This window comes from Copadichromis virginalis, linkage group LG4, assembly GCF_057382275.1.
Source record: "Copadichromis virginalis isolate Kocher_CV1m ecotype Utaka linkage group LG4, C_Virginalis_male_GT1.1, whole genome shotgun sequence".
NCBI classification, from domain to species: domain Eukaryota; kingdom Metazoa; phylum Chordata; class Actinopteri; order Cichliformes; family Cichlidae; genus Copadichromis; species Copadichromis virginalis.
This window is the reverse complement of record NC_140621.1, coordinates 27,352,118-27,365,105: the sequence shown is the minus strand read 5'-3', so window position 1 is coordinate 27,365,105 and position 12,988 is coordinate 27,352,118. Positions and strand designations below refer to the sequence as shown.

Below are 12,988 nucleotides of genomic sequence, written 5' to 3'. Positions count from 1 at the left end.
TAAAGTGAAGAAGGCAGCAGGATAAGCAGAATAATATGGAGGACATCTTATTTTTGTTCACTGGACATTTTAAATATGTATTCCATGAACACTTTTTCCAACCTGAAATATTATTATGTTATGTTATGTTTATTTATGTTTATTATGTTTATTATGTTATGTATTGCCATCCATATATAAAATATGCCATGAAAGAGGGTCCTGTTCTTTAAGTTTGTTTTAAGTTTGTTTTAAAAGGTTATTAATATAGTTGATATGTTACTAAATAGAAACGGAAACTGTTTTACATTTTGCAGCTCTGCTTATTACACAGAAACTACCACAGCTATTTCCACGTAATAATCAAACACTCATTAAGTTAGCTTTAATAGGTTGTTATTGTGATATTAAATAGAAACTGGTTGTTTTGTATTTTGCAGCTCTGCTTCCTGCTTATTCCATAGAATTACCACAGATGTTTCTATTTGATAATCCAGAGCATTAAACATAATATTTAAATTTTTCCTTTTAAGCAAGGCAGAAAGCTGGGAACCTAAGGTAGGATTAATTTGCGCATTATACTATAGTAATACTATCCAAAAATCCTAAAACATTGCCCAATATTACCTTATTTTTTATGAGGATATTACAATTTAAACTCAGAGACATTACCTTTTTATTTCTAGCAGGTTATCATATTGTTACCAAGATATTATGCTCTATGTTATGATGGAGGTCTTTATTTCCACATTCTGTTAAATAAATTTCAGTGTAATATTACTCAGCTGTAAACACTGTTGCTACCATGATATTAATAGGATATTAACTGGTTATTACTTTGGTAATTGAGTAGTAATAACTTCAATCACCACATTATTACATTCTTATTTTTGCCTTGTTACCCTACTACGATTACTTTATTACTGAGCTGTAACAGAAAATGCTACCATTGTTTCAAGTCTACTTCAAAGAGTTATCTTTTTACTGATATTGTCTTTCAGTATTCTAAAGCAAATGTGTGTCTTTTTCAGGTATTAGTCCAGAAAGTAAGTGTTGCATGTTATTCAAGGTAGTATTGGGTTTCGTTTAATATAAGATAACATAACATAACATAGCAAGAATTTACTTAATTGTGTTGAAAATTTGTCTTGGACAAACACTGCTAAGCATAGCATCATCACTAGCATGATTAAACTTTCCTGGCATTTACATATTCGTTCACAAGGACATCAATAAAATCCTCAGATTTCTTTTAGATATTGTGTTTAACGTGCAGCCATGTACTTGACAAGTCAGGAATGCATCATCAAAATAGATACCTCACATAATTTTACAATGATATTCTGAAGGTTCCTATTTATAGCAGATATTATTATCTTATGTGGCTAGCAGCCATATAGCAAATGGCTATATGGCTGACTTTAATGTCAGAGTTCTGACTTTTTTCTCAGAATTCTGGAAAAGAAGAAAACTTTTTTTTTCCAGTATAACAAGTTATAAAAGTGTTTTGTTTTTTGTTTTTTTGACTGGAAAACAAGTGTCAATAACAGATTTTGTATTCTGCAACTAACTTTAACTTAAATTTAGGTTTTCTGAGTATCATCTGGGTTGAATTTTTTAATGGATGAAACTAACTCATTTAAGAGCAAGAAAATGTACTAAATATCCACTTTACCTGTATTCTAGAACAGTTATATGAGAAACTGAAGTGATGTTTTATCACTTGAATCATAGAGAAAAAAGGGAAATTTAGGCGCATCACTCCTGTATTGAGATGGGCTGCTTGTTAATCTAGTATTACCTATGGCTAGAAATTTTTAGCCATTATTTTAACATAGTTTTGCATTTTAGCATAGCTACCATTTCAGGATAAGGCATTACTAATTTATTTGGTCAGTTAATGTTAGAGAACCACACCATTTTCCAAAACTTGGTTGTAGCAAGGAATAGTTTTCCAGCTCAAATATATCATACAAAATAACTTTATAGAAACAATCTAGAAGTACATTATATTAAGTGCATGATATTACCAAAATGTTGAGCATGTTTCTAATTTTAGATTCAGATTATTATACTGTATGTATATGAACTTAGCATCACATCTGCCTTAGTGAAGGGGGAAAATGTGTTGCACTGCAGAGGCCACTGACTGCCTTCCATCAAGGACACAGTCACCTTTCTCTGGAGGAGAATCGAGTCCTCTGAGAGACAGCATGGCTTGTGAGTCTACAGCTAGAACTAGGTCAGCTCACCTCTTTGCTGGAAGTTATACCATTATTCCGTTAATGTTGTCTACATTCCAGTATGTGACTTTCCTTTTGATTCACTTGTTTAATGTTGTCTCTAAACACGAGTGGAAATAAAACCATAAAGAAACCTTTTTAGCACAACATGTTGATTTCACAGCTACAGGTTCTGTGGTAACAGACTTCAATCTACACATTTGCTTTTGCATGCACCATTTTTGTATTTGCATCAAACGTATAGTTAAAAACATAACTCATCTTGTGAAGATTAGACACTGTACAATACTGTAGTGTGCTGTCCCTGCCTATACTCAGCTGAAGATGCTGCTTTAATTATACCTTCATTCTCTTAATCCCTTATTTTGAAAGCCTTGTCTGCTCATCGACCGCAAAGAAATTAATGTTATGTCCTAAAATGTTCCTTCCTCAGGTCCTACTCAGTTTGTCAATAATGAGTTGAGAAGGAGGCATCCTCAACCGTCCTCGGAGCTACTGATTTATATGCTCACACCTCCACGAGGTAAACGGGATTGATTGTGTCCCACTATCACCTCTAACTTGCTTCTAGCCTGTGCACAATAAGCTCCTTCATGACTAATCACACCTATTTACAGGACTGATACAAGACATTTTTTCTTTTTTCAGAAAGAGTGCCTGAAGCTCTTGAGCACACTGTGTCAGTATTGAAATGTTCCTGTGCTGTCACATCTCACCACTTCCTCAGCCCTAACGTGATCGACTGGACTGACCACAGAACCATATCGTGCTCCTCTACAGAGCTCTTTTATAGTAAAAATTTCAGGCCCAGTTGAACCCCATTTCCCCCGGGCCATTAAATGAAAACCTGGACCTCAAGTGGATCTCAGAGTCTGGTCCATCCCTGGGCTTACAGGCACGTTAATGACAGAAATTGTACATGTCAGTACTACCAGAGAGCCCTAGGATTAAATAATGCGCGTGTAATAGTGAGATCTGAGGTCTTGGCCTTGATGTGCTAAGAACATTTGCAATACCACTTTAATGACGAAAGGAAAGAGCCAGGTCTGAGACTCTTGCCTTAGCAGACATGTCAGACCTTTCATGGGAACCATTTTTAATTGCAGCCAAAAAATGTCTATTAGTGAAGTCTCCCTTAGGCACATATTATATCCATTAAAGAGGTCATACAGTTAAACTGGAATATGCCATTGAAATTATTATTTCTGTTATTATTATTATTATTATTATTATTGTAATTATTATTATTGCAATTAGTAGTAGTAGCAGTATTCGTAGTATGTCTGTTATGCTTATAATCACATCTTGCAAAATTAGATGCCTTGTTTTTTTAAAGGAATGTCTGTTATACGGTTTTGTTTTTTGTTGTTTTATTTTATTTGTTTTTAAATTGCACACAATTCCATTTTTATGCTCAAATCAAAATTTTATATTCATATATTTTACGTATGTGGATTTTTTTCACTGGTTTGTCACCTTTGCACGGGAAATATCTCAACATATTTGTTATTATAAACACTGAACAGGAAAACAAATGCTGAGAAATTCCATGACTTCTGTTCAAATTCTCACTTAGATCTTGTTATTACACCCATTATTGTGGACCAACTGGGATACACGAGATAGCATTAGCTCCAGTAGTGGTAGCAGATGGCCCATGGGGCATGTTTGCCAGATTTAAGACTTATAAAGAACTGACACACACAAATAAATTTGGACAGTGTTGCTTTAACATCTGAGAACACTATTTAACTCATCCCATCTCAGGAAGTTTTCACACTTCACACTTCATTAACCTCTAGGGCACAGATTCCCTGGGAAGTCGAGGCAGGAAAATGCTTGTCTTTTTCATATAAATCACCACCAAGTGGTAAGCTCCCAATGACAATATTTACATGCACACAATATACCAGATAATAACTGATATTCTGGTGCAATTCAGCATGCTCTTTCTATGCACTCGATCACAAATTTCCATGAACATACGTGCATGAATACAATATTCTGCTATTGAGAAAAGCATGCTTGCACTAATTCCAAAAAACAACTGGAATTAAAGCAAACCTTACTTGTTTGAAACATGCATATGCCAGCAACCACTAATCCAACATGCATCTATCTATCTATCTATCTATCTATCTATCTATCTATCTATCTATCTATCTATCTATCTATCTATCTATCTATCTATCTATCTATCTATCTATCTATCTATCTATCTATCTTCTATGCAAAATTCAACATCGACTTAAATGCTGTGACTTAATGTAGATCTTAAGTTGACGTGTGTTAACCCACAATAAAAACCCCATGAATCTTTGCCTCAAACCACATCATTAATTTACAAGAGGAAAATAGATATATATCTGTCTCCTGTTTTTACCATTAACCCTTTGTACACATAAAAATATTACTTAAAATTGACGTTATGTTTATATTGAGAACATCTATTTTTCTTTCCTTTATCTTTTCTCTTTCACCGCACCCATCCAGCCAATCACAGCAGATGGTAGTCCTTCCCTGAACCCAGTTCTGCTGGAGGTTTTTTCCAGTTAAAAGGGAGTTTTTCCTTCCCACTGTTGCAAAGGGGGTTGTTTGATTGTTGGGGTTTTCTCTGTATTATTGTAGAGTCTCTACCTTAGAATATGAAGCCCCTTGAAGAAACTGCTTTTGTGATTTAGTGGTATCTGAATAAAATGTTATTGAAAAAAATCTAAGTTCAGAATCACAGATGTCTTATAGAGGGTCATTCTTAAATGTTTTCCAGCCATAATTCTCCTAGAGCCAGAATGTGTTTTCCTTTAAGGCTATATGGTAAACAACACAATAATATTGATTGTTGATTGTTTTGAGTGCCCACATATTTGCAAAGGCACCTTTAATGCTTAATGACAGATGCAGGTATTCCGCAATCCAAAGAAAGTGTTTTACAGGGAAGGTCTAACTTCTTTCAGCAAGACAATGACTAACCTCATTCTGAGTGTATCATAGCAGCATGGCTCTGTCGTGGTGCTAAACTGGCCTGCCTACAGTTCATCCACTGAAAACATTTGATGCACAGAAATCCAACTGCAGATTCCTTAACCCATCCACAGAAAAATTGAAAAATTACATTTTCAAAATTATGACAATTGACAAATACTAAACTTCCTTGAGTGGAGAGGAAGTAAACATACGAATTTTATTTTATTTTTTTGCAAGGGGGACCATTTAGCTGTGACAATGTATAACTGTTTCTTTATGCAAACTGTTATTTCTTCTTTCTTGGTTCACATCAATGTTTTGTATACTACTTCTGTAAGCATTTGGGAGGTGTTTATTGAACAAAAGATGGCTTCAACTCCAAACAGCTGAGGATGTTCCTCCTCCTTGGTGGCTCTTCAACGCTGAAGTCACACTGGTTATGATTCACACTGATCCAATGAGAAATTCCGAGAAATTATGTGATTATTGTGCCATGAAACCCTATACCAGGACCTCTAGAACCAAGGTTACCTAGCTGTAGTAATTTGCCAACTACTATACGTTGCAACGAGTTCCTGCTTGGACAGATAAATGACTTAAGCAGATAACCACTTTCCTCCCATCATCAGTGGGAACCAGGAACCATTGCTTGTGTATAGTAGATTTTCAGGTTTACGCAGGAGAGGTAGACTGCAAAATCAGAAAACAAGATAAGCCAAGTCAGAACATCTTCTATGAATAAATGTAAGCAGCCTCAGAAAAAGCAGCTGCTATGTCAAAATGCTATATTTTGGTAAGCTGGAACCTCCACTTACAGGCAACAGTTTAAGGAATTAAGCAAGTCTTGGTAGGTATCCTAGTAATGCTCACATCCCAAATATTCAAGAAAACAAAAAAAGTCTTCAAAAAAGAAGTAAAGTATAGGTCCTAATTTAAACCAGAATATTATTTAATTTGGTCTGTAATTTATAAATCCAGAAAGTTTCCTTTTGTTTCAGTTTCTCATGTCTTTCACCATGTGGAAAATGGGATGTGGTCAGTGCCAAAGGCTTGTAATATGAATGTGTAGTGTCCAACAGTAGAGTAATTAACTTTGTCTGTGGGGCATTCCAGCCTAGATGACAAATGAGGTTTTACAATTAATTAAATTAAGTAAACTCATTTTAAAAATAAAAATCAATAAATGCCTGGATCCGCATTACACATATGCAGAGCTTTTAGACCCAATCATGCTGTTGCTGTTTAGGTGTTTGGCTGAAGATAACTGTGCACCAGTTTATGTTTTGGAGCAGTAGATCTCTAAAAAGGGTGTTATGTTTTGATGTATTTGTATGTTGAAGCCTTTTTTATACTTTGTTTTGTTAGCTCATATATACCCCTTCCAAAAAGCATTTCAAATAAAAACAGCACTCTTGCTCAAATATATAATAACATAACTACTTTATTTACAACTCAATCCAGAGTGCTGATGTGATCAGCCTCTTTTCCCCACCAGAGCACTTGAACAAATGTACACTTGCCTACCTACATCTTTACTATGATAACTGCTACCACACAGCCAAATCTTTCCTGAACATCAGTTGTGTGCACATGTCACAGTGACAAGATGACTGGCTCATATGTTTCCAGGTTGGCTTATTGATTGGCTCTTGGGGCATGGGCAGCTGCTAGCATTACAGAATTCTTCAGGATTATTTGAGTGCCACTTTCTCTTTGAAGTGTCAGGCTTTATGTTTTACTGTCTTTTTACTCCTATTGGTGGTCCTGTAAAATCAACTCCAACTTTATGCGCTGAAAAAAATCACTCTAAAGGGTCTGTTCTGCGATACAAGCTTTTTTTTCTTTCTGGCAGTTCAAGCTCTTCTATGTCTGCATAACTGTACATGTTATAAATGTAGCCACTGATCTTTTTGGAGACTATAAAGGATCCTATTTGTTACCCTGATTGCTCTTGCGTAAATCTCGCAGTGCTCCTCAGTCTGTTTCTGCTAAGGACCACTTGTGAAATTCTGCACTATTAATGTTATAAAGGTCCCTTTTCATCATGAAATGAAGGTTTTCTGATGTGCTCTGCACTTTGTCTTCTGCCTCCTTGAACTGCTGTTTCAAGAGCCTCTGCTCCTGCCTCAGCTGGCTAATCATCGCTACTGGTCATCACATACTATACCAAACCTTTTAAGAAGCAAGGCTGATTGCTGTTATAGCCTGGAGTTTTTGTTATTTTTTTCAGTGTCACCCTTCCCTCTTGGATCAAGGATTGCTTTCACATCTTGTTAAACTAGAGCCAGGGCTAAGTGACAGTCTAACCCCGCCTACATCTTGTACATTGCTTTGGCGTAGCCACTAGCACATGGTGGATCCAGTGATTATGCACTGCCCCTTGATCTGGCAAGTCCTGTATCTAGCCATGAGAATTTTTTTTTAAAGTAACCCAGCTCTATCAACTATTTCATGAACTTACTGTTGGCAGTGTGAATTAGTTCTTTTTTTTTTTCTTTTTTATATTCTGCAACCCTGATTCCTACAGATTTCATTTATTTGCATCTATTACAAGACAGAATTTAGAAAAGACTGACTTTAGGCAAGCATTTCTGTCCTAATCACAGCCTTAAGCTAACCTTAAATAAGTTATTGGAGATTGACTGCAGTTAAATCAGGAATAACTACCAAACTTTAAAGTTCAGTCTTTGTGGATTAGTTGCCATACATGCTAAAATTGTACTGAACAATCGCCTGTCACACATTATACAGTACGGCTATGGTAATATTCAGTTGATAACTAATAGTAAACTTTAGTGTAAACTATAGTACACATTTGCTAACTGGCTGGCTGGCTTAAGTAGCAGACTGCAAGACTGTATAATTATGCTTCTATTAATTAATAATAGTTTGTTTATGAATATATGATAGCCAAGAAGGTCAATGTTTTTGTCACCTCAGCATTTCTTTGCCAATGCTATTTTCTTGTAAGTTTATATGGTGAACTTGTTAAACAGTTACTTATACATCTGTTAAAAAAAAACATTATCACTCAGTTGAGCTTATTGCAATGCATTTGGACTAGAGTATCATATTCTATATGGGGTTTTTTAATAACAGTTTTAGTAAAGGAGCTAGCTGAAGTATATTTGAATGTTCCAAGTACATCACATACTCGTGAGCAATAGTCTGCCAATTATCCTACATTCTGTAAATATGGAATTGGAGCCAAACAGAGGACAAGGAATTCATTATTTTTTTGGCTATATTATTTTCATGAATCAGACCAGCAAAGAAGGTGATAATTGCTATGTATATACATATACATATGGAGATATATTACTGTACTGGTTCACCTGTTTTTCTTTTCTTCTTTGGAAACGTATCAACATTGATATATTATTCACGTAACTCATATGTTGGCAGGATGTTTGAAATAACACAAACCTTCAATACAATTTTGTAGACATATTTTTAATCAAAATAGAAAATGTTACTTGCCATTATTTTCTCCTCTTAGAAACACCCTTTGCAACCTTCATTAACTATATATGTGCAACATTGGACTGGGCTGTCAGATCATGTAGTTCATTCAAATGTATCTACTTTATTTAAAGTGCTTTCCTTTTATGTAATTAATGTCCATGGTTCTTTGCTCTGTTACAAAATATAACACCCTAATTAGTTTGTAAAAATTGCAATGCCTTAAATATGAGTTTAACATATTTGTTGCTTAACTTTGTGTAGTTTCTGTGTTTTTTGTGTAGGCTTTACACGCTATTTTCAGTTCTTACTTCTTTAAGTATTAAATTTGCAGGTGATTACTTTCACTGCCTAGAATAAAAACAATAAATAAATACATTTGTACTGTGACCCACTCTTTAAGTGTATACAAACTTTACCGTACCGAGGCTACCCTGAAAAGGGGTTTGAACCTATAAATATGATTCATATCAAGATATGTCTTCTTGTTTTGACCCACATACTCACCTAGTAGCTAAGTCAGTACACATGCCAGATTCAGAGAACCTGAGGTTTTTTTTGTTTTTTTTTTTGTTTTTTTTAAACTATTCCTCAGTATTAAGACTGAGAAATTCTGTAGGAGAAATATCAAAGTAGCATACTGTCAAACATGTTCAGTTATCTGTTATCCGAAATTTTGATACATGATAAATTCAAGGTGGCCTTTTGAAAGGAAGACACTGTCAAAAAGCCATGTTAGAAGCATGTCTGCTGTGGTAGTCACATAAATCCCTCTTAAACTACCATTATCTATTTTTTTCTAATATTTTCTTTGTCATATGAATTGTTAGGTTGTGTAATCCAAAAGCACAATTCAGCCCCCTTCAGATAATGAGGCCAGACAGATAGCAACAGGTGTTACTACTCTGAAAAGGCTCCTGTCACCTCTCACATACCACGATTCAAGTGCTCTCATTGTGAAGAGGAGTCTAATATCTAATCCTTCCCTGCAGCCATTTCAAGACAATATACTCTCATAATGTAGAAATATGCAACATTTAATGAGAAAGACATAAAAAAAGAGAGAAGATGGAAATTTTGTGTTATTGGACTTAAGAAAACTGTTGCTCCCATCCCATTCTTCACTTTTGTCTAAAAAAAGATCAGTTTAACTGTTTCGTTTGTCACAGCGAAGAGAGTCCTTTGTGTTATTTTTGTGTATTATAGCAGAACTTGTCAGTGATGTACATTAATGGTCATGTTTTGTGTTTTGCAAATATTCGCATACTCCCACGTTTGCAATGCAGGGGAAACAAAACACTGTTAAAAAAGAAAAGTTGTGTAAATACAACTAATGATGAGTTTACTCATCAGGAGGAAGAGATGTGTTGAGGAAATGAAATGCTTGTTTGCAGAGTGATTTTCTTTTTTATATGTACCATGTTAGAGTTTTTGAGGAAGATCATATTGATTATATACTTAATCAGAAAGCTTTATATATTAATTAGCTCCCCGCTAGTCTTTTGCAAACAATTTAAAAAATCCATCTATACCCGCTCATAGATCAACACAGACATTTCTATATATATATATATGTATGTATATATGATTCACTTGGTTTTTTTAAATCTGGCTATTAAGATCAACTATTCAGAGTGTGTAATAACTGTGGCATAGTGAAATATGTCTTCTAATACTTTATCACTTTATTGTGTGAAAATCATCAAGCCCAACAAAAATACTTGAATGTGTGCAAAAACAATAAATAAAAATAAAAATTATTTATTTTTAAAAACCTGAGTGCACATGGTTAAATGGGCAAAATGAGCAGATGATCTTAGCAAAACCGTGAAGCTCTTTTTTTTTTTTTAAAAAATCCTAAAATTGAGTTTTCACCTGTACACCGTACCGAAATCTGAGAGTCGAAGCGTTATTAACTAGATTTTGATTAGAGGGTTTTTTCGCGCAATACTCAGCCATAATTAAAATTATTTTAAGGGTTGTCCAGAAATCAATGCAGATGGTAATTTCAGGATTATCCCAGGTATGCACAGGAAAGATAAGAATGATTAAATCCGCCGGCGCATTAATGAGTATGAGATGTAAAATAATCCTTAAAGGCATGGCAGAGTTGCTGCAGGAGAAGCCAAATGTCAAGTGCCATTTTATTTTATGGAGGATCCTTTTTAAAGGGACACGGTTTTTTCTTATCCAAACTGAGCCTTCAGAGCCTCTAAGATCTCATGCAGGAACACAAAGCGCACAAGAGTAGCCTGTACTGACAGATGGATTTGTGGGGAGAACACCATTGTCCATTTGAGTTGATTTGAGCATGAAAATTGTAAATCCTTTCCCGCCACTCTCATTTGAAAATATATTTGAGTAATATAGGCAAAAGTTATATATTTATATATATATATATATATATATATATATATATATATATATATATATATATATATATATATATATATATATATATATATCAAATCAAACTCAGTGCGCAAAATAATACAATTTCTACGAGACAAAACCCCACAAATCTATATTTAAATCTGTGCATTAATAGATCGTCACTTGTGTAAATTTGTCTCCAATCTGACTTAGTTTGCTTGTATATATTACAGAAAATCAACCGATAAACCGTGTGTGATGGAAGCTCGTATAAAAACATTTGGATAGTCATTTGGCTTGGAAATGAGAGGCTTATTTCTGAGGACGCTGATTTAGTCTGCAGCTCGAATGCTGCAAATGAGACTCTTAATATCTCGGCCATAATTAATTGCGCAAATTTGTTTCTATTAAATAAAACTAACACATACTGAGAAAACTCTATTAGCCTTAATTAAGCTTGATATCCTAATTTAGGGAATGTGTGGCTGAAAACAAGCCGTTTTGGTAGATTTTTTTTTCTCTGTCTTTCTCCGATATGAAAAGCCTACCAGCTTTCTGCCTTTGGGCTGCTTTTCCTCCTTTGAGAGTTGGAAATGAGAAATGGAAATGGAAATACCAGGAGGTGCTAAATTAGCTGCCTGATCTGCACTTATTGCCGCATACAGGCCCCTATTACTTTGCCAATCTGTGCCTCTCTTTTAGCATTCCGGGCATGGAGAAGCTTCGAGATAGCAGATTTATCAAATGGGAAAATGAATGCATGATGATCAGTTAAATTGAAAATCAGCGTCTGCATGACAGCCCGACCTGACACCTCCGTAATTAGAAAGAAAAATGATGGCGTCCGATGCATAATAGAGCAAAAACAATTTACACTCTCCCATAATGATCCGGCGTTCAAATTGAAAATTTCTCCGGGTATAAATTGAATTCATAAAGTATGATTCATGGACGACACATCTCCTGGAGGCTGCCTGGGCATATCGATTGATAGTTTGTCTTGAATCATGCAGCGTGCAGCTCTCAGGCAAGAAAAGCTTAACTACTTAAGCAAATCGCTAATTTCACCTTAAGGCCACCAATGTGCAGCCAGCGATACTCCTATTCAGTGCGCTAATGAATTATGGATGAACTGGGCATACGTCCCAAATAGCCTCAGAGTAGCATGGAAAAACACACACCGAAGAATCTTAGGGGTTATTTCAAATTGGCTTCGGTTATCCCACAATTTAGTAAATACACCATTTTTTTAACCAAATCGCAGTGGTTGCAGTTTGGTCTTTTCTGTCTGCATTTGTGTCAGAGTTTAGAACGGAAACGCGCAAAATGTAATCCATTATGCATCATACAAAAACACTGCAAAACTCCCCTCAAAACTGGGATTAATAGCGGAATGTAAAATAAATTAATAATAAAAGAAGAAGCACAAAATCGATGTGGAATCTATCATCTCAGCACTATAAACACCATGCAGAGATACACCTCTAACCCAGAGCCGTGCAGGCCTAATCTTGTGCGTGTTCACTGCGTGTGCCATGTTGGCTGCGCTTGCCCCTGCCCCCCACCAACCTAATAAGACATTGCTTCCTAGAGCAAACAGCTGCATGGGTTGAAATTTATGTAAATATTTTGAAAGGGACACTGGCTCAGAAATTCATTTGCGCCGGCTCAGATGTAAAGCTCACCCCTCTTATTTTCAATTTATTTGCAAATCAAGACCCAAAGAGAACACTAAAGGGCTTGTGGCTCTTAATAGTGAACCAGCAACTCTACATATAGCTGGACGGGATTTATTTTGTTGTTGTTTTTGTTGTAGTTTTGTCTAAAGATTTTATATATATATATATGTAGCTACACAGTCGCCTCGACATTTCTTCCTTTGGACGTCTTGATATTGTGGTCAACACTGCTAATATTGCAAAAGGGAGCAGATGTCCCAGATCCTGCACGGCATCCCTGGGGAACAC

At 35.4% G+C, this 12,988-nt stretch overlaps 1 long non-coding RNA gene across 1 annotated transcript in view; it reads right to left on the bottom strand.

Annotated features, from left to right (window-relative positions):
• LOC146711687 (uncharacterized) overlaps positions 1–12,988 on the bottom strand; it is a 107,581-nt gene that overhangs the window by 40,849 nt on the left and 53,744 nt on the right. The gene's annotated exons all lie outside the window — the stretch shown is intronic.